We start from the raw sequence: 26,062 nt of genomic DNA, 5'->3' as shown, positions 1-26,062 counted from the left end.
CACGTCTTGAGATGTGCAGATCCCAGGAGTGCTTTGGCCGTCTTGCGGAGGCCGAATACCGGGCAAAACGTCAGAACGCGTCACGAAATTCGAATCATGATTGTCATGTCAGTAAGTAAATTATCCTCAGCTTTGTGTCCGTGAGAGGTCAGATTTAAACAACTTTAAATTCTGACCATCGTTAAAAATCTGATTACAAAAAGAAGAGTTCAATGATAAACTATCAGTCTACTTGACACGCATGAGTGACTAAATCAGATCCTATTTTTTCTTCCACAATTAAACATTGATTATAATAGTTTAATCAAGTTAACGAAATTTCATTTCATTATTATTGATATGAGAAAGTTATTCATCATCATAGATAATCATCATTTGATGATCATCCTCCTCCAAAAAAAAGTTTCAAATGCAACGGGAATTAAAATTAACTGACGATCTGATAGGTTTTCAATTATTTACAATTCTAGCAGACAAAGAAAATTATAAATTTTTTATTCCAATGTCAAAAGGGGTTTCAAGATAAAATACCATTCTGCTTGAATAAATCTGATCATATCATTCCTTCCGCAGGTTTAACAATAAGTGTTAAAAAAAGTATGAGTTTAAACGAAATACAATTATCCCAACTTCTTTTTTTTTCCTACGTTTTGAATTAATTTCTTCTTTACATGGTTGGGTATGATTGAGGAAATTATAAAACCATAAATTCACTAACATTGACTTGAAATTTGTTTATTATTTATTTGATAATCTATCTCATCTTTAATAATCTATCTCTCTCTTTTCCCTCTCTCACAGAGTCACTCTTCTTCCACACATTTTTACTCTCTTATTTTTTAATATCTCTCTCTCTCTCTCTCTCTCTCTCTCTCTCTCTCTCTCTCTCTCTCTCTTGAATTTATTTATTTCCTTTGTTTTTTATTTTATTATCAAACCATTGACCTTGGAAGGAATTGACATACCACATGTTCCAAATTAGTACGTTTCGGAATATTGCAAAAGAAAAATTTATCTAAGACCGTTTGGCAGAAGCGAAAGTTTATGTTTGTATTATGGAAAACGATGTAACATAATATGTGTGTATATTTGGGAATAGTTATGGTATGTAAGTAATTTTTACCTATATCTCTCGTTCTCTCTCGTTCTCTCTCTCTCTCTCTTTCTCTCTCTCTCTCTCTCTCTCTCTCTCTCTCTCTCTCTCTCTCACTCTCGATATAAGTCTAGGTCACACTAGCACCACTCCCAAACTTGTGTCAAAGCGTGTGTGTAAGTCAGAGCTTAAATTATATTCGTTTTTTAGTTCCGCTCTAGAGAATCGAAGGTTCTGAAAATTCTGTGCGCCAATCTATCATTCCAAACATTCCATTTGATGAAATATAAACTAACTTATAAAAAAATATTTAAAAAATAATACGACAAAGCTTGTTATATAGAAAATTGTTTCAAAGTGTATAAAGAAGACCAACATTGCATATTATACACAAAGTGGGTTCATTGGAGTAAGAAAAAAATGATTGGTCGTATTTTAAAGGGTTCATTCTTTCCTTGTAGTGAGGTTTAAAGATTTAAAGCTTCACCGTAAAAGGTAGTCTGAGTGACTAACGACGTTAAGAAAGAAAGTAGGATATCAAAAAACTAGTAATCAAAAGTCGTGTAAAGTTGTTAAAGATATTCTCGCAAAAAATTGTCTAAACTGCGATCTTATATTACATATTAACTGACGGACAATGGAGGTGTAGAAATGATGAATGATGGGGTGAGTGCGGTGTTCAATTCTTTTTAAAAAGATAGTTCCTCCTCACAGTAAGTTGTTTTGCACCAAACCGGATTTCGAGCCCTTAGCTCATCATCAGGCTGAAGGACTTCTACAACCACGTCTCTCGACATGAATTGCTAAAGTGAACCCGCTGATACCTCCGCCAACGCGACGTTCCAATTAGCATCTGATTTGTATAATGGCGCTCAATTTGAACGTGCGAAACGCGGAAATAAATATTATATTAGTAAATACTTAATATTATTAAATTACTATAAAAATAATAATTTAGACCTAAAACTGTCCATAATAAACAACCTAATAGAAATAGACATATATAGAAAACCCACAACTATGATACCAGCGGATTCTTACTACCCATGGTCCCAAAAGGCTGCTGGTTTCATTTGGCTCATAGACCGGATGTTAAAACTTCCGCTAACACCTGATACTATAAAAAAGAATTAAAAACTATTAAAACCTTAGCAAAAAACAACGGGTATCAAGAGATATTTATTGATAGGTTGCTAGTTAAAAGAATAAAAAATTAACTTTAAATGAATCAACAATAGGACTCAGCCACCCCACCGCAAATGAATCATTAGGTTACATTAGTGAATTATCGGAAAAAGTTTTAAAAAAAATTTTAAACAAGAAGGTTTTAGAATAGCTTTTAGAAGTACGGGTTCACTTAAAAACATCCTCTCAAAACCTAAATACAAAGTAGACAACTTGGCAAAAAGTGGGGTTTACCAACTCAATTGTATTGATTGTGATATTAAATATATAGGACAAAGCGGTAGAGAAATAAAAACAAGAGTGAAAGAACACTTGCCTAAATCGAGCAAATTTTCGGAATTTAAGGACCATCTAAAAGAAATAAAACATAATTTCAATTCAAATCTAAATACAAGAGTGTTACATAGTTTCAACAAAGGGAAAGAATTAGATTGGTTTGAGAAATTTGAAGAGAAAATTGAAATTAAAAAATGTAAAATTGAACATGGTGATAAATGAATTAATAATATAACAGATTTTGATCTACCTCCCATTTTAAATATATAGATAAATAATATCAAACATCCAAATAATTAAACTAATTATTTTAATTGTTATTATTTTTATAGTAATTTAATAATATTAAGTATTTACTAGTATAATATTTATTTGGGTTATAATTTCCGCGTTTCGCGCGTTCAAATTGAGCGCCATTAAACAAATCAGCTGCTAATTGGAACGTCGCGTTGGCGGAGGTATCAGCGGGTTCACTTTGGCAATTCATGTCGAGAGACGTGGTTGTAGAAGTCCTTCAACCTGATGATGAGCTAAAAGGCTCGACATCCGTATCGTTGCAAAACAACTTACTGTGAGTAGGAACTATCTTTTTAAAAAGAAATGAAGGTGTATGTAAGTATGATTAAAACTTGGCTGAAACCTTGTTAAAATTAGTATAAATACTGTCCACATTACTTTCCTTTTTTTTTCCAAATATTGAACTAAGAAAATACCTATAAAAAATAAATCTAAATAAGAGGTTATAAAATTGTTCAGTTACAGAATATTCCATTATTACGGCAATGTCTACTGTAAAATTAATGGTTTCAATGTAACTAGGAGTTCATGTTATTAATTGATCTCGTATAGTCATATTTCATCCAGCTCACATTAATTATCTCTCAGCAAGTTTCAAAACGTTTCTTTTAATTTAGGCCTTGTTCGTCATCAGGGAATCGTTTGTCAGGCTTGTACCAGTGACCATCCCACACTCGGATTTCTTTTGTTGGACACGGCTTTCAGGGAAGTGCAATGGCCTCAGATTTAGAGACCATTGTAAAACCAAACCCAATTTTCGAATCGGGACCATTTAAATGCATATGATCCATTTATACGCTTAGAAAGGCTGACCGGTACCTTCAAACTCTTGCCCACACTAACGACATGACGATTCGCACATTTTATTCACAGTATAAACTCTTTCTTCCTTTTTTTAGATAAATCGTTAAATTGATAAATTGTTAATTATATTTTTATTATCTTTCCGTAGATTTCTTTAAAGGGTTTGAATATATAGGAAGCATTTCAAAGGACCCTTGGAGAAAGAGAGAGGTTTTTTCTTGTAAATCACGACACGGAAACTGATGCAATTCAGGTCGCATTGTAAAACTTGTTCATTATTGATTCAAAACGTTCCACCGAGGTAAAAACGAGATCATGTAATATAAACAATACAGGACAATTATTGTAACCGTGATATTTTTTCAAAACTCAAGGCTGAAACGGCATGAAAAACTGTTGATATTTCTGCCTTGGTACTATTTTTACCCCTTCAACTGTATATCTGTTGCATTTTTCACTTATTACCTTTAACAAATTTTAAAGATTCTATGATTCTGCTACGCAATATTTTTTTAATGCATTTTTAGTTCTTACAACTTCCATATTATTAGGAACAATTTATCAGGTATAACAATACAGGTGTTTTCCAGACTCTCAAAGTACATGGAGTAACTATATTTATTACATCTTTTAAATGAATATAAAAAATTCAATATTGAGCCTAATCTATTTATATTCTAAGGACCACAATATGAGCACAACATGACTACATGTCTTTCAAGCTTAATTTCTAGCCATAGAAATAAGTGTACATGAAAAAAAAAAAAACATCTCATAGGGGCATTGATGGCTCGAACGGTTTAGGCGTTGACACGGCGCTCATCACTGTAAGGTAAAGGTCCCGGGTTCGAACCCGACATACTTACAAGTCTCTTCTAGACATCGGTCATCGTTAATAGCCCAATTTTTTTTTAACTGGTGTAACATCTCAAGGATGCAATATAATGCCATCAGATAGCCAGGATCTCTAAAGGCTATTCAAGTCTACGGTATCGACTCAAAACTAGACTGGAACTGCCTAAATAACCAACACTAAAGCTGGGCCCAGGATATGAGGAAATTGCAGGAGAGGCAGCAGACATCCCAGCCAAGAAGGAAGCCTCGTAAAAACACATAAATCCAAATCTTTTTTGTGCCATAAATAATAGTCTCGTTAGAAAGGAACTGCCGTATTAGATAAAATTCTAAAACATGGACGTCTTCAATTGTATACGGATGGTTCAAAGATGGAAAATCGTAAGGGAATGGACATGAAACGGCCCTAACTATGAGTACCATACGTCCCTCGGTCCCACCATGACAATCTTTCATGCCGTACTGCTAGACATAGAAACATGCGCACTTAAAATAAATAATAAAAAGCTAAGATAACTCAACGCAAAACCTGTTTGGCACAATCTAACACACCCTAATCAGAGATCACCTAAATAGCCTGACGCTAAGGTGGGTCTAAGGTCATGAGGAAATTTCAGGCGACGAGGTAGCATTCAAGCCACACAGCCTTGGAACAGAACACATAAAAAAGAACTGGTGCCTTAGAGAAAAAAAGATGGAACTCTTCTATGGTATACGGAAAACTCAAAGATGGTAAACCACCTTTCAATATGGCTCCACTACAACTATCTTCCAAGCCGAATTGTTAAATAGACATCTCAAGGGTGCAACCATACAATTATAGAAAACAACTGGACTGGAATCGCCTAAATAGCTTGGCGCTAAGGTTGGTCCCAGGTCATGAGGACATTTGAAACAACGAGGCAGCAAGCAAGCCAAAAGCACAATAGTGGAACAGCACATAAAAAGAACTGGTACATTAAAGAAAAAAAACACGAAGCTCCTCTATGGCTCAAAGATGGTAAACCATCTTTCAATATGGCCCCACCACAACTATCTTCCAAGCTGGATTGTTGTAGATAGACATCTCAAGGGTGCAACCATACAATTATAAAAATCAACTTAATACACGTCTGGAACTGTCTAAATACCGTGACGCTAGGGTGGGTCCATGGTCATAAGGACATTTCAAACAACTAGGCAGAACCAAAGCCAAAAAAACAGCAATTGAACAGCACATAAAAAGAACTGGTGCATTAAAGAAACAAACATGAGCTCTTCTAAGGCTCAAAGATGGTAAACCATCTTTCAATATGGCTCCAACACAACTACATATCTTCGAAGCCGAATAGTTAAGCAGACATCTCAAGGGTGCAACCATATCATTATAGCAAGCAACTTAAAACTGAACTGGAACTGCCTAAATACCCTTGAAAACTGGAATCTACAAATAGCCTGAGATTCAGGTGGGTCCCAGGTCATGACGAAATTTCAGAGAACGAGACGGTAGACATCCTAGTTAAAAAGGGAGCCTCGAATAATATCCTGTATAATACCTCTTTAAAACATAGGACATTCAACAGATGACTAACTCCGATTGTTTCTAGAGGAGACAGAGAGAACCACGACCTGGCACAAGCTCTGCAATAGCGAGGAAAAGCTACGGATTCCTAGAAAAGCCCTAAAAAAAGAAAATGAAACGACTGCCACACATATAAGACCTATTCAGATAACAAAAGAATAAAGTATTTAAAAGCGACCGAGTATACGACCATAAAAAAATACAAGATAACAGTACAGAAGCTAAAATCTGTTAAAGATTAACAGCATCACATTTTTTGTAACTCGATAACCAGTAGGTACACTACGGTGAATTTCAACTTTTTAGGCCAATTTGAAACAAATATCACGAGCAGTTGTAGCTATCTTGAAAAAGCCCGCGATTCACCGAACAATTGATCGGAAACGGCAAAATCCCATGTTCACCGCCGCAGAGACCCCATGGAGAAATGTCACAATTATTTGCTATTTTTAATTGGGCTGTCCTTTCGAGACCTAATCAATGTCAAGATGCAGGCAGCAAGGCGAAACTGCACAATTATCACGGAGAATGGAAAACTTATGGCATCCTGTCAGAGGTCAGAGAGAATTGTCGTTGAAGAATTGATAAAACAACTGCAACAATGAGAAAATAAAACTAATTGCGCTAAACGATTCATTGTTATAAACACTAGAATGTTTCTTACGAACTTACACAACCTGACTGTTTGAAATTGAAAAAATGAATAGTTTGGTTATTAATAAGGACAAAATGTACTTTACCTTACAAGAAATTGTTATTTTTATTTAACTCTTCCTTAGCTTTGATAATGGAAAGCCAGATAAAATTGATTTTCCATTATCCTCGTAATAGGTGTACCTTGCAAAAACTTAATGAAACGTTTTCAACTCAAAGCACATCCATTGTCTACTTTCATACTTCTTTTCCAATCCAATTTTATTTTATTTTGTACTCTGGCCGTAATAACTTCCCCGCACGCATGACAGGCTAATAGGCATGGAACACCCAAGATTAATTGAAAACAACAAGACGAGATGAGAAATAAATCCGGCTATGTTGCGGAAAGTGTTTATTTATTTTTATTTTTTTCCTGCGCTTGTCCAGGGCGTCTCAATCTCGGTCGACAATCAGATTTCACAGTCCATTAAGTCCGCCTCCGAGCGATTCCGATTTCACGCTTCATGATTCCTATGTAATTAAATTTTGGGTCTTTTTTCTTGTTTGGGCCGTTTTGGGTCGGCTCTGGTCAATAGAGTAGTGAAAATAAATTAAGAATCGGATTCTTCTTTCCAGCCGGATCCTGGGAGTTACCTTGAATGTTTCCTCCACAGAATATTTATGTCGTTTTTAACTGCAGTTTATTTTATACACAGAAATCTTATACAGGAGATAGAAAAAGTCTTATGTAGTAAGTACTTCTTGAAAATTAAAAGAACCCTTTATATTTTTACTTTCACTTTTTCAAACTAATATGGATTTCTGACACCGCCTCAGGTAATAAAAATCAAAACTTTTTTAAATTTAATCACTACTTATCCCTCGGTAAAACTACTAAAGTACAAATAATCACGAGATAAATCTAACAATAAGCTATAACTAAAAACGTATTTGATTTCGTTAAAATTAAAAATTCATATTGTTTAATTTACACTGTTTAATAAACGTTCATAATTTCTGTTAGTTTATATAAATTTGCATAAATCCCTGAATTTATTCGCGAAGCCGGAAAGTCGGAATTTTAATGGCACGTGAACCGGTCTTAAATTGATTTTTTAAACAAATTACAGTAGGGAAATTCATTGGAGGAAGTCTCTCGATGGTAAATTTAAAGGAACCTCTGTTGTTTTGTTACCTTATTCATCGAACAAATGCCAAAAGAAAGATCAAAACCAAAATTTTAGGAAAAAGCTGTATAACAGTTAAAAATAGATTGTTCAAGTTTGATTTTAATGTACTCTCACAAAACTGGATAAGTAAACGTAACAAAACTCCACAGGATCGCAATTTTAAAATTTGGACCCTTGGTCAAATTTAATTTCTGTTAAGGCACTCTCAACACGACAGACAAGAAGGACACATCTACGCGGAAAACGAACACTTTGAACCCTGAAGATGATCTCAATAAAGATTGAAACGTTGAAACGATCAAGAAAATGTTTTTCTAAAACCTACGTCACACCAGACCTCATCTTACGATTTCCGAATAATCTTAATAATAAACTTCATTAATTGAATAGTTACAAAGAAAAGTACTTCAACATATCTTTTTGCCACATTAGTTACTGTTCAAAAAGGCATGGTTTCTTTCTCGACTTAATAATTTATAAACAGTCTATCAGGCCTAAGGACTTACTGAAGTAAGCACTTATCTCATTTGGCCAAAATTCGATTTATCCTGTTTTATACCTGTTTTTTATGAACCAACACCACAACAAGGTACAGACAAGAAAAACCAGCATATTAATAACAAAACCTTACACTCATCAAAACAAGAACTGTAAAATAAAACTACAAAATTGACTTCATTTATTATTATGGACATAATTTTACATAAACACAAATATTACATTCTTAAATAATTGGCCACTAAATCAATAACAAATTTAAAAACAAAATGAACAAAAAAAGAGATATAGGTAGTTAAAAATTTACCAAGGTGTTATAAACAATTTTTTTCCCAAAACAAAGTTCTTTCTGACTAGAAAATAGAGATTGCTAAGAACTGCTAAGAAGAAATAACAAACTGCTTTAAAAAAGTGTTAATAAACATACAATCAGGCAGAGCTTAAAGCTAAGAATTGTGAAAAGATTAAATCTAAACAAGAAGAACGCAGTTACAACTTCAATCAAGAAGTACCGAGCCTTTCTGGCCTGGTTGACGGGCTATAATAGATGGTAACGAATAAGCGAATCAAATTGCTAAACGAAGCTTGTCTAGTAAGCATCATCAAGTCTACTTTTAAATAAATTAGGTCAGAAGACAACAAAGACAGACGTTTAAGAGGAGCCTGACATTCGAAGCGAATTATCAAAGGTCCTTCAACTAAACCATCTTCGTACTTTCACTCAGAAGGAACAAACTTAAAATTGGTAACATGGCACTTAAAGAAACACAAATAGATCTGTAGGCATAACTGAAAAAAGGCTCAAAAGTTATTAAAACTTAAAATTTAATAATGCAGGTCATTACCATCTTGAATTTTGCTACAAAGCAATTGGGGAAGTTTGACATACATCCATACTAGTTAAATTAGTTTTTTTACCAGCTTATTTTTGTTAATAATTAAATGTTAAACTTTTAGCATGGATAATTAGGAGAGAATAGTTTCTTGCGTGTTGTCCTAAAATAATATTTGTGTGAAACATTGTAAGTACCGATTTAAAGCGAAATAGGCTCATGGCGCGTCAAGGATAGTAAATAGTGGGTGACTTCATTCCTGAAAGATTTACATTTGAGGTGTGAACGCAAACAATAGCGCGTACAAACATAAGCGAAAGGTGAACCGGTCGCAGAGGCTTACAAAAGGGGACGTGCTATTTTAAAAGTTTGGTGGTATTTAAATGGACAACTCTCACCCACGAAAGGTAAAAAAAAAACATATCTGCCCAGTTAGCCGTCAGGCAGCCTTGGCAAGGCCTCTGGAAATTAGAGATTCGATTTTTGAAAGGCTACCAACGGCAATGCATCATATAAACTGGTTTTTAACCAATACGAGCAGGTTTTATCAACTGAGCCAACATACAGAAACGGTTCCGTATAGGATTAGTTCCAGCGGCCAAGGCGATTTGGTCCAGGGAGGAAATTGCTAGAAATCATCCATGACATTTTGATGATAATGAAAATATTTCATTAAATTCTGGTAGTATTTAAAGTCATCGCTTTAAATTAACATAATAGTCGAGGTTAATCATTTTTGTATTTTTATTGTTTACAACCGGTACTTTCTACAGCTTTATCACTTGCCATTCCTGATCGAAGGATAGAAGAACATTAAGCAATTTTTAAGTTGGAGATTTCGCTAACCTAAGAACGAGTTTTAAAAACGGGCTCTAGGCTTAGCCAAGCCCCTTCATTTCCTTACCCCCAATCCATATCTTCCGATCCATATTTTCTTTTCCACCGTGTGAGAGTTGTTATCGGACAAAATCGCATCGTGTCGGACGGTTGAGGCCTTGAGTAACGTTTTGAAAAGCAAACATCACGACAGGTACTCTGATGTAACAGGGGCCACGTGACTTGTACCTCAAAAAATCCGGGCCTCGAGAACACGGCCCAGGTGAGAAAGGCGACACTGTTGGCAACAAACTGGAACAGTATTTACTTCATCATTTTGACAGCCGATTGAGCCTTCTCAATAAGGTTTTGTTTAGCAAGGAAGCATTACTCAGTCCCAGTTTAAATTATCGGCAAAATCTGTACTTGGAAGGTAATTAAAATTGTTAGCAATACTAATTAGGCAGCCTTCATTAATAACGATGATTTCACAACCTTATCCTACGCTCATTAAACAATAATATTTTAATAATTAAGTAGGCACATTCTGAACAAATTAATCAAATCCTGTGCGATATACGTTTTTATTCTAAAATCTCATTACAGTTTAACATATATGATACGTTTTACTGTTATAATATCAATTTTTTATTAAAAGAAGAACCCCGAAAAATGGTCATCTAGTAGGGATATAAAGAAGGGTCAATGTTCAAGAAAAGGGAGGGTATGGTCGCCAGTGACCCCAGAGGAATGAGAATGTCATGTGCTTTGCTCATAGATTCTAGGTTTTCAGAAAGTCAACAAAAATATGTTTTAACATTGTGCCTTGGCTAATGTGTTTTTAACACACTAACAGGGGGCATCGGTGGCCGCAAAGGTTTAGGCGTTGAAACGGTGCTTATCACTGTAAGGTAAAGGTCCCGGGTTCGAATCCAGCGGCCCTGCATTCGAACCCGACATACTTACAAGTCTCTTCTAGACATTGGTCATCATTAATAGCCCAATTTTTTTTAAAGTGGTGTTTCACTAAAGCATGTCTGGAAAATTTACCCGTTGGGGTTTTTAATCTCTCTTTGTTGAGTAGGATTTCTTTTTTTCTCTATCGGTATTTTTGCTTGCCACAATGCTTATACATCCCTAGCATACCCCATATCAATTATTTTAATTTTGTCGAAAATTTTGATATGCCAGCATTTGTTTGATGTTTTCTATCCACTCGCTGGCCTGTAAATTAAACTTAAGATGGTTTCACATATCTCAAGTATGTGACCACATGTACTATCCACTTTATTACAGGTTACCAATTTTTATTAGCTTTAATCTTTTTAACAACTATGAATAATACAGCAATTGACGAAATATAAATATTAATTGGTTCTATAAAGGAGAGATAAATAAAAAGAACTTTCAATTAATTAAGGTTTTTAGTTGAGATAAAAAAGTCAGTGTTAGAAGTGGGATTCGAACCATCGACCTTCGGCTAGATACGCCGCTGCTCTACCACTTGAGCTATCGTGGCTTCGATCCACTCGGATCCATTCCTCTATCAGCATTTTTCCTTGACATACTTACAAATGGTCATCCTGAGGGTTTATGACCTCTGTTGTTGCGAACCACCCTCGTTTAAAAAAATTTAACAATACAATACAATTTGGCTTGATAAAGTTCATACCTGACAATTTACTCCTTTGCATACACATAAACTAATTTCAACTGACCAATGTAAAATAATACAAATTTGAATCTCAATGGCGTTTTATTTCCCCTGAAGTGTAGTTTTGTTCGTTTTGTTTTGTTTTTTTGGCATGTTTTTAGTCTGAAGTGAGTTGAGTTATCAGCAATTCGTCCCTGAAAATCCTCGTGAGACTTTTCTCACTAAAATCTTTATTAAAATATTAAAACTTTACGAGGAAAATTGTTTCAAAGTCAATAATCAAATATAGAAGTGGAAAATGCATTAGTATTGCAAGCAACGAGGCGTGGTGACCATCCTATTGATTTCTATGAATATTCAGGGATTTTTCTCCTTTGTAAGTGATTGTAAATCATTGGTTAATTCCATACCGTGACGTGATTAATGGTTAAATCAACAAGCTTTCAAATTCAACTTTTAGTTTCACTTTTACCGTAATAATGTCTAAGACCTTCGATTTTTTTTTATATAAAACCAAATCAACTATGAACAAAAAATACCTTTTTAGGTTAGTAAAAGTATATTTGCATTGTGAATTAATATGCCATTTTCCTAATTAACTAGAACAATTGTCAGTCTGTTTGTTAACAACAAAATTAACAAAAACGATATTTTTCATTGAAAGGTTAGCCATTAATCACTGTATTTAAGAAAATAAAAATGCGCCCTAAAGATTTTTTTCTAGGTTTGTACTCCTCATATTCAATTTTTCAACTTTGGGGTTAAAACGTTTAAAAATTGGGTGGCGTAACGCGCCCGAAGGTCGCAAAGAGCCTTTCTTTCGTGTTTTCAACTGTCGGCAATCTTTTCCAAAACGAGATTCTCAAGATGACCTCAAAAAGCAATCATGGGGTAAATCTTCCCAAGAGCGATGGCACAATGAAATCCGAGTATGTTTTCTCAGATATGGACTATTAAGAAAACAAAGCATGCCTTTCCTTTTAAACTAGACGTTACTTAAGTAATCGTGTAAAGATTTTTTCAGAAGTGTGACACCATTGAAAACCAAAACAGGGCGCATCAACTTTTGTAGTACACCAATTTAATTCTGAAACGATTAACTTTACCAAAAAATGGTCTTGTAATAACTTTCTCATCTAGCTGGGAAATGAAACTAACTTTGTTATTTTAAAGGAGAATCCCATATTTTTATTGTGCAATTCAATTCTACAGCTTATTTTATGCCATTTTCACCAAAAAGAAAATTTTGATAGGATCGACCATTTCTGAGTAATGCCCGACTGAAGACATGTAAGGGGTATGATTTTTGTAACAACAAAATGGCCATCCCTGTTTATTTCGAAAACGATTAGCAATAGCAGGTTGAACTTTAGGGTAGGAATTGTCTCAGAATAGGGTACGGATTATGGGGTTACTTTTACGCTTAGCTTAAAAATAGGGAGATTTTTTTTATCATCATCTAGTCCATTTTATTTTTAAAATGACTCTCAGTTGTTATTACGTATTGTTGCAAATTTTACCATTTATTAAAATATATGTTTATAATAAATGCTCAAATATGCTCCCTGCGCAAAAAGGTACAGTATAAAACCCCTGAATTTTAAATCTAAATCGGGGAGGGCGATCTTGTTGTTATAAAAAGCATACCCTTCATAGCATAACTCAGAAATCGTCGATCCTAGCCAAAATCGATATGGGTTTTGTATAATAAGATCATTTTGTGCAAACTTAATCGTTTCCTAATTAAATGGGTGGACTATAGAAGTTGATACACCCTGTATACTCATTTTAATTCCTTGTCAAATCTTCCTAGTTGATATTCTCTTACATAACCTTCGGTCAACAACGTGAAACGCCCGGATATGTACTACAACGTGGGGTCATTTTGACCCAACTCTGTTTTTAAGTGCAATGAGTCTTATTTTTCAACATTATTGGGAAATATGAAGAACTTTTTTTTAAAAGTTCTTACTTTTATTAACCTTGTTGGACACAAAACCCCATTTTTTCAAAATAAATGCTTTAAAACATATTGTAATCACAATAAAGTACAGTCTAGCAAGGAAAAATCCCAAAATCTTTCTTTGAAAAAAATTAACTTCGAGTTTTTGATATTATTTACAAAACTACAGTCAAACTTCTTCGAAAAGTCCAAATTAAATTCTTATAAAATTAAAATGAAAAAGGTAACTTCACAAAAATGGAACACAATATCACAAGGACACACACATACGTACTCCGAAAAATGGAAAGCAAAGAAGGAAGACAAATCTGTTTTTCGACATCACTGATCGAAAAATCGATGGTCTAAATAGAAGACAAAATATGTCTGCGACATTCAGGTTAAAAACCATCATAACGCCGCTGAAAAATAAAAGACCCAGCAAAGCTTTCACTTCAAGAGCATCTGGGGGTCCAATATAGCGCTGGTCAGACCTGTATTGAGTTTTTTTTATCATTCTTTTCATTGGTATATTTTACAATGACATCAATCATGGCTTGGTTGATGAACTGGGCAGTGCTGGAGCGCGCTCAACGCACGGCCCTCCTTGCCGTCACGCAGTGTTACAGGACGGTTTCCACGGCGGCTTTACAGGTCATCGCTGGCAGGCCTCCTGTTGACTTGAAGGCGAGGGCGCTCTGCGCCAAATGGGAAATCAAAAACGGGCGGACGTCATCGATCCCTGTCGCGACCGAAGAAGAAGCGGAAGAGTGGATGATAGGTGAATGGCAAGAAAGGTGGGATAGATCCACCAAAGGTCGCCATACCCATCTGCTCTTCCCAGTCATAAAAGACAGATTAAAATTAAAACACTTCCAAACGGATCATTATATGTCCCAGCTATTGACAGGTCATGGAGACTTTGCCGCTAAGCTCCATTCCTTCAATCTAAAGGCGAGCCCTCTATGCGATTGTGGAGAGCCGGAGACGGTGGGCCACGTGGCAGTGTGCTGTCCACAGTACATTGTAGAGCGTGTTCAATGGCTCTTCGAAAACAACGCACAAACAGCTAATATGGAGGTGCTGAGACAAGCAATAAGTACGCCGGCTGGGCTAAAGACGACTCAACAATTTTGGAAGCGAATAATGAAGAGAAAAGGTTGGAAACCTAAATAGACACGAAGAGCAAAGACGATACGAGTCATATTCCTCCTCCATTTAAATCCCAAGCGAGCCGCCTCCGCGAGGCCCATCCCGGACGCAGTTTTACTGTGACGAAGAGCTCGTTAAGTGGAGTAGAGATGCGACCGTCTGTGGAAAAGAGAAAATGAGAGAACAGAGAAAAAATAATAAGCATAGCTTCCGTCTATAAACGAAAAAGCTATTAGCAGCGCAAGCCAAGTAAGCTGCAAGGAGCCAGATATGGCTTAGGAGCGGCACTGAAGGCACAGACGGCTTGGTTGATGAATAAGGCATACAATGGTTCCTCATCTACAAGGTTCCAAGCATTTCCTTTGGCACCAGGCAAATGGGTAATCATATTCTTTGAAGCTACTCTGACGTTTCTGGACGGTAAAAGTTCGGTTATCAGTCCAGATAATTTCGCCATCTTTGCCCTACACAAAGTTTATGCTTTGTTCTCTATCTTCGGAACCTAAATTTGAAAAATTGTGGGCCAAAGTGGTCCTGTGAGAGCGCATCTTCTTCAGTAACACCGTCGAAAGCGTCAGGTTTCTCATTGTTGTTTGATAACAAATAATTTTCATTTTCACTGTAAGTTACTTCTTCAGAAAAGTATTACTCGTTTTCGTTCTCACTGATCTTTCTATTTCTCGTCGAATTTCTTCGTCAGTTACAAAATGTGAACTCTTTGCCATGGCCGAAACAATCCAGAAAGATTACAAAGAAAATCATCGAGAAAACTAATTAAATTTATAGAAAAGAAATTAAATTTGAACTAAAACTAAAAGAACATGTCGTACAACGTGGGGTCATATTGACCCATACCATGATTTTTCTTATTTTATTCGAATATTACAACGTCAGTTATCTGTGAAAAGGATTCCAGTGGCGTCCACGTCAGGAAGACTAGGAGGAAAGCTACTCAAAGTCTCAACCCTTTCCGATCACTACCCTCTGACAGAAGTGAGCTTTTCAAATTTTTGGGTCATTTTGACCCGAAAGTTGTAGAACAAAGGATAAATGATATGTTTGTGCAAACATTATAAAAATGTACGTTTTTTTTAGGTAATCATGGTGAATAAATCATCAAATTCTATTTGAAATGTTACGTCAATCACGTTCAATTTATTTTTTTGTGAATCGTGCCTGATCGAGTTTATTTTTAATCTAATAAGTGGTGTTTCATTCAACCATTATCGACATGTATAATTATGGAAATAGGTCTTTTTTGGCAGAAAGAATTACCAAAAATGCTAATTTATATTATGATAATACGCTGAATTATTGTCAATCGTGCTGGTCTTCTGGTTATTTTCTTTTGTCCGCGAATTACAGTACTTGTTCAAAAATTAATAACATTATTAAGTTGTAAAGAAATTATCGAAAATTATCTTTAACCATTGGGTGCAATGCGTAAAAATCAGTAATGAGAACGTTGATTTTTCCTCCTTTTTCGATAATATTCTGAATTAAATTATTACTGTGTTTTTTTGTAATTATTCCAAGATGATTGAGATTAATAGTTTCAGAATGCATAATACCATTGTAATAACTGTTTAATATCCCATATTAGAGTATTTGTGTTTATTTGTTAAGATGGCCCGTGGGATAATCCATTTTTGCTTGACTTAAGGTACAAGATTCCTAAGGTTGATGAAATTAATAATTATCAAAAATCAGTTTATTTGTTATGATGACTTGTAAGATTATCCGTGTTTGCCTTAATTATAAAGTTACATATTTTCTAAAAGTGATGAAATTAATAATTATCAAAAACCAGCCATAATTAAAAATATGAATTTGGCTAAAACTTTGCGGTATATTATATTGCCAATGATAATGACAAATGTTTTTTATCTTTCTTTAAATTGTTTGTTATTTAAGATTTATGCTTATTATTGATTATTGAAATTATTTTAAAAAATCGTTTAAAAATATCTTTTTGAAGGTTTTATTTTGAAGATTTAAAAAATTATGATTTTTCGACGTTTCGGTGATCGTGCCATTTGCAAGAGCATATATTTTATTTATGGAAAAATTTTAATTAACATTATACTATATTTATGTAAAATATGGGCTTTTTTAGTGTTTCGGGTATAAAAAATAGTTTCAAATGTTGAATTTTAGAGTATAAGAGTACCAAAAAATTTACTTTATTATATCTACTCTATTGGTTTACATATTTTTATTTTAACCAAAATTATTTTTAAAGTAATCCAAAACAATATCTCTAATTAATTATTCGTTTTATCTAAGGTTTTTGGTTGAGAAGAAAAATTAGCGCCACGAGCGGGATTCGAACCCACGACCTTCGATTTGAGCTATCGTGGTTAGAGCATCGGCGTGTTGAGCCGTAGGTCGAGGGTTCGAATAATTTTTTATCTCAACCAAAAACCTTAGACAAAATAAATAATCGACTGGAATAATTAATATGGACAATTATGACTACTCAACAAATATTATGACTTAATGTCCAGTTTTCAAGATATGACAAAGTAAAATGCTAATTTTTGTTTGGAAGGAGATGTGTTGGGATTGGAGAAAGTGGAAATTATGGCCTATTCAGCCCAACTGTGCATTACAATCCGAATAATTAAATAGTCTGCTTTATCCAAGATTTTTAAAAAGATAATTATCCGAACGTATTTTTAACTGTTAATTGGTCACTTCTCTTGAATAGCAGTGCTCTTCGGGGGCCTTTCTCCACGTGGAATTTTCGATCGAGTCCTGATATCAGGGTTTCCTCTGAAATCTAAAGAGTATCTTATACTTAACACACTTTTTAATTATCAAATCTGGCTGATACTTTAGAATTTGTGTTATACCCTCTTTCTCTCCTTTGTAGGACGTTTTAAGAGTTCCACAGGGTAGCGTATTATGTCCGTTGGTATACAAAGTATATTCTTTCGATACTACTCTCTAAATTCAAAATAATAAAATTTGCCCTCCTGTTTGGATCACTCTCCTTCCAATGAATACAATTTTATTTATTTTTTTTTTCAATCGAAAACGTCTGTTATTTTGGGCTGAATGAACGAGCAACCTTCTAATTAAATCAGTCCGATTGACCAAATAACTACTTTCAATTAATTAATCTTTATGTAAGGTATTGGTTGAAATGAAAAAGCTAGTGTCACGAGGGGGTTCGAACCCACGACGTTCGGCTCAATACGCCGCTCTAACAACTTGAGCTATCATGATTCACTCGGACACTTCTTTAACTTCTAGTTAAACTTCTACTTGAGTACAGATCCAAATTATCGCTTGACAACAAAACAATACCGACACCTATATAAACTTGTATTGAATTGAAATTTCTAATTTATTAAAAATTAATAAATTATGAATTATAAAAATATAACTTATCAATCGATACACTTATTTAAAATTTTCTTAAATAAACAATAATTTAAAATCACTTTTAACTATTGAATTTTTAGGGTAAATAAACTAACAGATTAAAATGGTAAATGTCTCAGCCACTGCGTCCCCCCCCCCGATTAACTTTTTTTTATAAAAAATATTTTTATTAATATTTTAATTAGTAGGTTCAATAAAAAAATCAAATAATTTGATTAAAAAACTTGTTCTACTTAAAATTTAACAGAATCTTGTACCAATATTAAAATTGACCGTTAAATTGTTGACCAAAATTGTAGATAACATAAGTAGAGTAATTTTGAGATATTAATTCAACCTTCTAAAACGAAATAGTGTAACCAGTTACTTAATCTTATCAAAAAGTTCTCAACAGTCAAACTTATTTTTTTTCTTTTCTCATGATTACCCATTATAAAATAAAAATATAAAGTATTTACAGCATCATCAAAGATAATCAGCTTATCATAAAAAAACCTTAACTGCTATGAATGGAGAATAAATAGAGTTATCATTTCATCATATAGGTCTTAAAAATAATAGACGAAGTTTTTTGATGTGTTTTTAAGATATGTTTTTAAACAGGTTGATTTTCCTCAAGTGGTACGTTAACCTTAAAGATTTCATTCTGATTTTTAACGGCCGGTGTAAACATTTCGGCGTTTTTACGACCACTTAAAATTTACAAGGCGGAGTTCGGATTGCTCAAAACACTTTCCAATCCTTGAATTGTACAAAATCAAAACTTTTACCCCCCCCTCTCGCGAAGTCTGAAGACTTTCACAAACACACAGCCCGAAGGTGGCATCGCCGCATTTTTGTACACTAATGCCGCTCGTGAGCATGAATACATTCATGATCGAGCAAGTTCCGTTTTTACATAGGCAAACATTCTTGAAAATCGAATTGTAAAAAAAAATCATTAAACCTGCTTGTAATAATTGTAATTATTCACTTTATTAACCGTAAACAAGGTGATTGAAAATATTTTTTTACTATTTATACTACTAGAGGCGGGATTATATTAGTTTAATAAATAATTAAGTCCTCTAGGCTACAAGGCCAATGCCTTAGAAGAAAATTAAAATTCCTTTCATAAAGGCGCCTAGTCTTCAAAAAGAGTGATAGTACGTGTCTGGAAAGTGTGGAAGGCGGTTCAAACGTCATCATAATTGATTTATTTACATGCAGACTGACAAACGAACACTATTAACATTTTTTTCAGGGTGGGATCTACGTCAATGCAAATGTATCAAAATGAAAATCTTATTGTTTGCTCTTTTTGCTCTAAAAGAAAATTTAGGAGCAATTAAAAGGAAGAGTATCATGTGAGAAGAAATTTAAAATTAACGAATTTATCCGTACCGAAAAGCAAATTAGAACAACAATGAAAATTCAACGTTTTACCAACTTCTCCCGAATTCAAAATAAAATGTAATATTTTCGTCGTTGATCCTTCATATGTAAAATAATATAATTCAAATTGTTGTAGACAGACATTTACGTCTCTTACACATATGTCTCTATGTAACAACTTTACGAAAATTTAGTATTGTAATTAGCCAAAGTTGCAGTGTATAATAAAGTAATTTCATGCCAAATGAGATAAAGATAGGTCATTTACAGAACTTTACGTTATAAAGTGTTTTAACTAATTTAAATTGAAGCTTACAACTTATCCTACGCGTTTTATAAGTTTAGCACTTTCCGAAAATTCAATGAACTTTTACTTTACTGAACCTAAATTTTAACACAACCCATGATAGGTAATGAAAAAGAGAAATAAATGAACCTTTGATAAACAATTTATTAGGTTTCGTGGTTCGCTTGACCAAATAAATTATTTTCAATTAATTAAGGTTTTGGTTGAGATTCTCATAAAAATTAATTGAAAAATGGCAAAAAGGAAGGAAAATTGAAAAGGTGGGGTTGAGATGTGAAGTTGGAGTCCGAGTGGATCGAAGTCACGATAGCTCAAGTACTAGAGGAGCGGCGTATTTAGCCGAAGGTCGTGGGTTCGAATCCCGCTTGTGCCTTTGATAAAAACTTCATTTAATCCGTTCCTTTCATTTAAAAATAAAGCACTTTTGTCAAAATCGATAAATGGGTGGTTATCAAAAGTGAAAATATCTCGGCTCAATTGGCTTTACGGCTTACTTTAATTTGGATCTTTGTAAGGTCTGGATGAAAAACCAAATTCAATTATTATATGCCAAGTTTCGACCTATTTTAAGGTCATCATCAGGGCAAAACTATAAAAATGTTTACAAATTGATATACTTAAGATTTTAATAGATGGTTTCAAATTTCTTTTAGTATCCGACTCTGACCCAACATTGCCTAATTGGGTTGCAAACAAGTTTTATATTTTGTCAATCCTGACATTCCAGACCGTCACCATGTTTCGCGGGTCACTCTAACCTATTTTTATTGACTTATCATAAAATATGTACATTATTTTTGGAATTTTTTTTATTAAACAAATTTTTAACCCACTGGTTAAACAAAAAAATTAAAGTAAAAACATTTTCTCGTTTAGTGGACTTAGGGCAAGTGTACACCGAGAGTAGGTATGAATTTGAGGCATCTTTTAGCCAACCTAAAGTTCAAAGTAACTTTCAAAAGCAAAAAAAATTATTTTCTGAACGTTATAACGCGTCGGGCTTATTGTATCGACAACATTCGATAGAAAAATCGAACAATTTTGCGATCGGAATAGACAATTTTCAATGTTCAAAGAATCGTCTGTATCTAGACTTCACGTTTATCGTCACTTATGTATCTTTTTTTCTCCAAAACTAATTAATATTTTTCAAAATTCGCTTTCAAAGTTCAATTCAATAACTGTGGGTTGTTTTGAGTACATTTAGGATGTGTAATAAAAGCATTTATAACATTTCATAGTAAAATTGAGTGAAGGAATTTCAAATTTGAGCATTAAAAAAGATGCATTTTTCAAATTACCGTAGAAATCTTCTGTACTTTTCAGGCTTCTCAAACCTGATATAACGAAAAAAGGTAATATAAAGCAAAAATAGTTTGGTGTAAATTAATCAGGTGTTGAGAAAAAGATACGTGAAAATTCACAAAACAATGACGGGTGGTGTTGGGGTAGATCATCTTAAATGAAAACTCCATTTTTATTCTGAAAAATATTGAAATATTCATTAATTCCTTATTTAATTCATTCTTAAGGAAGATCTCCTTAGTATCTTAGAAAAAGTATTTGACCTTAGCCAACTCTAATAACAAAAAAAGGCTAATTGCGCATCTCAGACTTTCCTGGTGTATAGAACTGAAACTTTTCATTACTGGCAATTTACTGGCATTGAAAATTTTTCCAAAGCTGGAGAAGAAAACGGCTAATCAGTGAAGTATTGACAAAGAGAAAAGCCGAAATATTGTAAATTAACTATTTTGTCAAAAGGGAAGTAACATGGTTTAGTTAATGATATTCACTCTACCTTTGTTTTCTGAGGGTATCTTCTTGTTTTTTTAATTGACTCTTACATCTGTAAGATAATTACAACAATAAAAATGATGTAATAACAAAACAATTGACTTGAAAACCGTGCCTCTTTGTCTATAATAATGTCTATAATAATAATATAATGTCTCACTATAGGCCATCTGCGTTTCAGTCGACTGGCAGGATTATCTGCGATGGTAGTGAAATTTGTTTGTCCAGTTAAATTCTGAAGTAATGTACGTGTTCGACAAGGGGAAGTGAAATCCCATTAAAGTGAACAGGTGGCAGTTTAATACGTCTGAGTTTGAAGTTAATGTATCTGCTCTTCACCGGATTTATTTTAATTCTTCACTTTTGGACCAAACCTTCAATGGTTTTGAAGATTTCTGCACCTGGTGACAGAAACGTTTTGGGATGAAAGGATTGCTGTAACGTCAGTAAAATTGGAGTGAACTGTTTCTGGAAGGAGACATATGTCGGCAATACACATCGTGCAACGAAGAGGTCCAAGAATGGTCATTTGTGGGAAGCCAGCATGGATAGATACAGGATATATCATGGATAACAATGCCTTGTCAAAGGTTTCAGCAATATCAAGGAGTTTTTGATATTGCTTCTAATGTACGTTGCCTTTAGCATCTTTCCAACTATTCGCTAGGACATGTTAGCGTACAACAGACATATTGGAGCGGTTTAAACATATACCCTCCGCTTTTCTGCTCACGTAAAAATTTTCGAAGTCGGAAATGAATATAGTTATTATGAATAAGATTATAGCTCTCTAACACTCCGTCAAGTAAAGGCCTAGGAAAACGCGAGGTCTTTCTTGTATAATAAAAGAAGCTGATCCATAATTTTTTCGAAATACGCAACATTTTACATAAGCTATAAAGACGAGGAAAATTTTTATTGATTTAAAAAAATCAAATATTTATTTGAGGCCAATAAATATTGCTAAAAGTTTCCTTTATTTAAGGTTTAAGTTAATATCTACCATATAGAAAAGTATAAATACGTTGTTTCTCCAGCCTTTAGCCTTCCTAAAATCCTAAAAAATAATAATTTATAGCTTTGATTGATATTAATCTGGTGTATATAATGGTTTCTATTTTTTATGGAACATTATCACTTTAGCCCAATTTCTTGCAATAATTTCTTTTAGTTAATTTTTATTATAAATTTAAAGTACTTGTTGAAGTCATCGTTTATTCATTTTGAAGGTTAATTCAACTTTTTATTTTCTATTATTCCATATTACAAATATCTTATCATATTCTTCTTATTTTTCTTATACATATTTTTAACTTCTTATTCTTATGTGTTATTACTTTATATTATGCAACTTCTTATTCAACCATTGATGGCAATTCCTACAAAATCAACACACCAAGAGTGGCTCGCGAACAAAATGTTTTAGAAAGTTTATAACATATTTTTAGTTGCACAAGGCATGATTCTCGTGGGAATAAATATGAGGATATTTTTACAATAAAATACGAAAATCAGGCAAACATATTTACTTCCTCACAGTTGCTGCTAAACTAGGGCTGCCTGTTGATTTTTGCTGTCGATATTACTATTATTACTTGCTAAATTATGTCTTATTTCTTGTTTTTATTATTATTGCTTTTTACTATTCATTATATGTATTATTTTGTTACTAGCTGGATGTTATTTGAATTGTGGTTAAATTAAATTATGCAGGAACTGATGTAACTCCTTTGTATATCCAATAACATCTGAATACATTAAATAAAAAATAAATCCGTGGTTCCAGTGAAAAGTGAGATAAATCAAAAATTGGGTAATACGATTTAAGCATATAGAAAAATAACAAAACCACTACAAGAACGCTATGCTGACGTTGAGAAAATCGTACAAGGTTATTTGTAAAAATATTTATTACCCGCCAGATTTTGAAACAAAATTCAAGCCTTTAGGCGCGTATTCCAGAAAGTTTCGATTTTGAATTTCACCCACTTTTTAGTTCAACCACCGTAATAATTCAACATAAAATAATTTATACGCGTATATTAATTTACGTATATTTTTTAAAGTATATTTTATTGATTAAAAAGAATTGATTTGTTTAAAATTTTACCAGCTTGATAGTATTATTTATTATTTTGATGGTTTTCTAGTAAATTTACTACATAATTTTTAATGTTTATTACTCAATAAAATATAAAAATGTGTTGACCAATAATCAGACTTAAGCAACACCATTTTGAAAATATTTGGGGATTTTGATATATAGACTTATTTGCAAATCCTGTGTCCCACCCCAAAATATATTCCGTTTTAAAATATCTCAAATTAAATAAAACAAATAAAAAATTCTTTTTTGTCTATGAAAACAAGTTCGGACCTAAAAGGTAAACAAAATATTAATTTTGATTATGAAATTTAAAGATTGAATTATGTTAGCTATGTATTTATCTGCATAAATTAATTATTTATTATGTGTTCTTTTTAAATATCTGATATTAATTTATTCTGTTTATATAACATGACTGTCCTATTGTGGGTTTTTTGTTTGGACTTAATTAATAATAAATAATTGTACTTAAAGCTAATAAAACGAAATAAAAAAAAGTAATTATACTTATAAAAACGATTAAGTTGGCTCTGTACATGTGATCTCTTCATTATCAATTATTTTATGACGTATTATTAAAAAGCGGCCTTTAAAGAGTAACATGTTAAGCAAAATGTTGCACAAAATTAATAAGGTGGACGAGTTGGAAAAACTTGAATGACGGGTGATGAAATGGTTAATTCTGGTATTCAGGTTGTCAAGCCTTTTATATAAAAGCCAATCGTTTACATGGTTCGTGCAAATTAATCAAATATTGGCACGGCGACAATGCAATCGGAGAACGGTCTTTCGGTTTAGAAAAACACAAATTCGTCTAATATAAGTAAAAATTTACTTAAGGACGAATTTTTTCGGAGAAAAGTTAGGATTGAATAAAAGGAGTAATTCTCGTGTACGAAAACATTTTATAAGGGACGAATTAAAATACCTCAGTCGATCGTAAATAATCCAAAAGAAGGCGAAAGTCGCGACCACTATCACACACTACACTGCTTAAGAGATGAAAAGAGACTGAGCGGGCATCAGGTCTGCATCACGATCCCCTCCAACACCTGTTGCCAGCTACTCTGCCTGCTTTGACACTCCCAATTATTATACACCTTTATTTTATACTGGCACTTTATAAATGTTTTGTTTATTATTTTTCTAATGAAAAAGAAATTAGATAATTTTTTGGACGATTTGCGAAACCGTTTAAAGTCCTTCAATCTTGGCAATTCGGTAAACGAAAAATATCTCTTATAATAATACTAAATTATTAGATAAAATCTAGGCAATATCATAATATACTAACTGATCAAGAATCTGCCTTTTTTTCGTAGGATACCCTTGGAAGGTTAACAGGTTTCATCTTCAGACAGATACCCCGTCTAGGAGAAAAGGCAAGATCAAAGTCCTTAAAATCTTCTGTACGAAATTCGGTAATAAAAGAAAATGAACGTCGTTATACAAACGGAAATTCTTTCCGTTATAACAGCAGCACGCGATGAGAAGTTTTTTCTTGGTTTTAATGATGTTCGGTGGAATTGTCTATGCTTGATTTAATAGTGCAATAATCTAACTAAAACTTGTTCTTGGAAAGGCATTCAAACTAAAAATCCAACCACGCACAAGTAGCTTGGTTAAATATAAAAAAATGTATTTATGTAAATAGAAATAACATGTTTATAAGTAAGAGTCATGAAAATACAAAGGCGATTTATTTTATGCTCGTGGTTTGTCAAATTATAGTGGTTACGTCTTTTTAAGTATTTAAGCTATTGGAAAATTTATTTTGTTATTTTTGTAGACATTATAAGAGAAAGTAGAGTGAATAATACATAAACGAAGACAGAGAGTGAAAAAGACATATCGAGAAGATTACGACAAGAATGAACGGAAGATTAAAAAATGAGAAAAGTAAATTAAGAGAAAGAAAAAAAGGAAGAGAGAGAGAGAGAGAGAGAGAGAGAGAGAGAGAGAGAGAGAGAGGGAGAGAGAGAGTCTGGGAGAGGAAGATAGATAAAAAAAAGTTGTATTTGCTCAAAATGTTGTTGGTGAAAAAGACATATCAAGGATAGACAAAGATTACGACAAGAACGAACGGAAGATTAAAAAAATGAGAAAAGAAAATTAAGAGAAAGAAAGGAAGGAAGAGAGAGTGAGAGAAAGAGAGAAAGAGAAAGAGAGAGAGAGAGAGAGAGGGACTGGGAGAGGAAGATAGAGAGAAAAGTTTTATTTGCTCAAAAAGTTGTTGGTTGGGAGAGGGAGATGAGAGAGAATTTTTGGGTGAAAAAATGGGGGTGAGACACAAAA

At 33.4% G+C, this 26,062-nt stretch overlaps 1 protein-coding gene across 5 annotated transcripts in view; it reads right to left on the bottom strand.

Annotated features, from left to right (window-relative positions):
- Positions 1 to 26,062, bottom strand: part of LOC106663643 — a 303,217-nt gene that overhangs the window by 159,701 nt on the left and 117,454 nt on the right. For 2 of the 5 annotated variants that reach the window (XM_014388632.2, XM_014388634.2), the window contains exon 1: positions 24,696 to 24,785. The exons of the other annotated variants lie outside the window; for them this stretch is intronic. The gene's annotated coding sequence lies outside the window, so the exon portion shown is untranslated. Of the gene's footprint in view, positions 1 to 24,695; positions 24,786 to 26,062 lie in introns of those variants that run through there. 5 annotated transcript variants of the gene reach the window in all.

This window comes from Cimex lectularius, unplaced genomic scaffold, assembly GCF_000648675.2.
Source record: "Cimex lectularius strain Harlan isolate CLEC.00 unplaced genomic scaffold, Clec_2.1 scaffold89, whole genome shotgun sequence".
In the NCBI taxonomy this organism is placed as follows: domain Eukaryota; kingdom Metazoa; phylum Arthropoda; class Insecta; order Hemiptera; family Cimicidae; genus Cimex; species Cimex lectularius.
This window is presented reverse-complemented; position numbering and strand designations above follow the sequence as displayed.